We start from the raw sequence: 3,434 nt of genomic DNA on the forward strand, positions 1-3,434 counted from the left end.
CTTTGTGCAAATGAAGTCTTCACCGATGCCTATCCTTCAGATTGAAGAGAAATAGGATACAAAAGGTAATACAGCTTGAGTGCAGCACAGAGGTAGGAGGCTCAAAGAGCATCTCGCTTCCAGCCAGTCAGTCTTTTTCCCTCCTGGGGATCCAGATACAGATTCCCATCCTGCAGGATGCAGCCGGTGAACCACAACTCCTGCCCCAACAGCTACACGCTTCCTTCAGAACAGTGGAAGAAAAGCCCCAGACTGCGGCTGCCAAGACGGTGGTCCTCTACAAAACGTCAGGTATCTCGATTTAGGATGGACTGTGCATTTGGCTCACCTGCTATGTAACACTCGGTAAGACAGTGCTGTTTTTTTCTAAGCCTCTTTAAATCAGATTAACCCTGTAGAAGGAGTGTCTATAAAGTGTTTCTGTTGGCTTTATACAGTCCACATGCAGAACCTGCATAATTAGCAAAGTTACAAACATTGCTGTGGCAAGGCCAAACTCATTAATTTCTGCCCTTTCACAATAAAATAGATTTAAATGTAGTAAGTGAACTTGCTAGACGTACAACAGCAGCACGTGAAATGCAGCTGCTCTGCATAAAACTGTCTCCATTTGCAAAAGCTGTCAGAAAGACATAGCTGCTCCTGGGAAAAATGTAATCCCTTGGCAGACAAGACATCATCTTTAGTATTTGTTATTCACAGTTAAACTTTCTAGCTATGTTTGCTATACCTGAAAACACCAACCTTACCAAACCCATTCAACCCTCCATTGCTGTTGTCAAAATGCAGAGTCACCTGCTTCACCAGATGTAAGAAGGTCACAGCTTTGCCCAAATTTGTGCAATTGTACATATTTTTTTTAAAGAGATACAAATGAAGATAAATAGATAAATAAATAAAAAAGACTGCCAAGGACAAGTTTCAAACCTGGCCCAGTTTCAATGGGTTCCTCCCTTGAAAGAAAGGAGAAGGGGGGGAACCCAAAGAAAAGAAAGAGGTGAGAAACCAAACAAAAATAATGCAGAAAACTCAAAGGAATAAAGTGAGAAACTGAACACTGAAGGGCTGCCAAATTTTAGAAAAAGGCCAAGAATTTATAGATAATTTGAAAATGTAATGCCTATATAAAATTTGACAATAAATGCTCTCACAGTAACGAAGAACACAAATCTTCATCAAAATAAAGAGTTTCTAACCCTACAAATGCATTGAATGGACATTGAAGTAAGAGGTTCAATCAAGCATATTTTTGGCTATAACACACATCTTTCTAGCAGCCAACATGACAGATCACAGTTGCATCAATTGATTGTGCAAGACTAACTAGTGTCAGAAAGGGTGACATAGGAAATGTCACTATTCAATTTTTTCGATTTAAGCATCTGTATCGTTGGGTTCCAGCTTGGCGGGCCAGGAAAAGCACTTCTCTATCCATTTAAAACATGCCGCGTTTCAATTTCACTGTGGCCCTGGAATCGGGTCTTTTTTTCCTGAGGGATTACAGATGATTTAGAAACAAGCAATATGAGTAATACAGTCCACACTTTCCGATATTTATTAACCACATTTATCAGCAATGGATTTCATTTGCAATTGTAATGTCCATTTCTCCAACTGCTTCCGTAAATGAGATTGTTCGCACTCTCCCTAATTGCAACCCGCCCAGGTATGTCCTCCCCTGAAGTTTCCTTACCTGATCACTAGCCCCTTTCCCAAGTATAATAATACAATTCCTATCACTAAACCCAGAGACATAGCACTTTTGATTCCAATGGGCAAAAGACTTCCTTTTTTTTTCATCTTTCAGCAAGTAAAGTCTCTACTAGAGAGAATCTGACTTTTCAAAGACAACTATCATGTATTAAAGAAATTATTCTTGACAAATAGAAACTTTTAAACTTACGGATACCCAAACTTCCATAGTTAAATTCCCTATGTACAATAAAAAGCTTAAATGTACAGAAACATTCCTGTGTTTGAAAAGAACTTGCCTTAATCATCAGAAATCATCAGAGTTTCTGAAAATAAATTAAGTTAAATGTAGAAAGAACTCACATAACAGATTGACAGGTATTTAAATAGCACTTCTTTGGGAAAGAAGGATGTCTTTCATTGACAGGTATTTAAATAGCACTTCTTTGGTAAAGAAGGATGTCTTTCACTTATTGTCAGAGAACAGCATCAATATATATTTCTCATCCACCAGGGAAAAAAAAAAAAGAAATTGGTAGAAACATACTATTAATTTTGGTCCAGCGGGAAAAGAAAGTTACAGAATCAAACCAGTCTATAACCAAGTCCAATCTAATAAGACATTTCTTCTCTTAGTCTGCCATGCTGTAAGCAACCTCTGAAACACCACAGTCTCTACAAGTAGTCTCCTGACTCTAACATCCTCCGGCCCCATTGTTTTTAATGCCTGAAGTAGCTGCAGCTAATTGTATTTATAAGCCACCAATAACACAAGTGCTAGAGCGACTGTTTAAAACGCACAGTTCAGGCCACCGATGCCTGCGTGCCTTCCACAGATCCCCTTCAAACGATTTCAGCTAATTACAGATTGCAACGCTTCCATTTGCAGCGCGAGCATTTAAGCTGTCGACAACTTACTTTGTCATCTGCCGAGATAAAACGGATATGCTCCCTAGGCGTGTTAAGTTGGCTGTGTAAAAGATTTTCTGTTGTGTGTTTAATTACAGATCAATAACAGAACTGCGTTGCTTTACACATGTAATCACCTGGATTAATTTCAGTGATACTGTTATGTTAAAATGGAGGGAAATGGGGTGTTTTACATTCAAAATTGGCATGCCAGCTTGAAGAGCTCCATGCAAAAGGCAGTGGAAATTAATAGCACCTTTTGCCTCAAAGGAGAAGGTAGCATCCGATGCAGGTTGCACCGTGCCACTGACCCGCACCCTCAGCAGGTTACCTAGGAAACTTTTTGCTCTCCTATTAAAAAGAAAGACAGCTACGACATTTCAGACTGCCTTCAACAACAGAAACAAAACGAACAATGCAAAAATCCCAAATCTTTTGGTTGGTTATTTCTCCCACTTCCTACAGTGTAAGCAAGTTATATTTAGGAGCAAAATGGTGAAGAGTGTAATAAAAGTAAGAAACTTAACAGAATTTAAAAGAGCCAAACCTATTGCAAAAGCCTGAATTGAATACCACATCTATGAGCAGTTTATGAGCATTTTTTGATCTGTATTTAATACATTTTTAAAACATAAAACCAAAGGTCTAGACAGGCTTTTTGCTACATATCCAACTTAATCGTCTCAAATCTGTCACCACTTTTTCCTTTTAAACTTGAAAAATCATCTGTTGCTAAATGTGCCATTTGCAAGCTATAAAAGCACTACATTTATACCTCCAGTAAGATCATACTTTCATCTTTTTTCCAGAGGCTTTATTTCACTTATTGGACA

The sequence above is a fragment of the Cariama cristata genome, unplaced genomic scaffold (genome assembly GCF_000690535.1).
Source record: "Cariama cristata isolate BGI_N322 unplaced genomic scaffold, ASM69053v1 scaffold12155, whole genome shotgun sequence".
Classification (NCBI taxonomy): domain Eukaryota; kingdom Metazoa; phylum Chordata; class Aves; order Cariamiformes; family Cariamidae; genus Cariama; species Cariama cristata.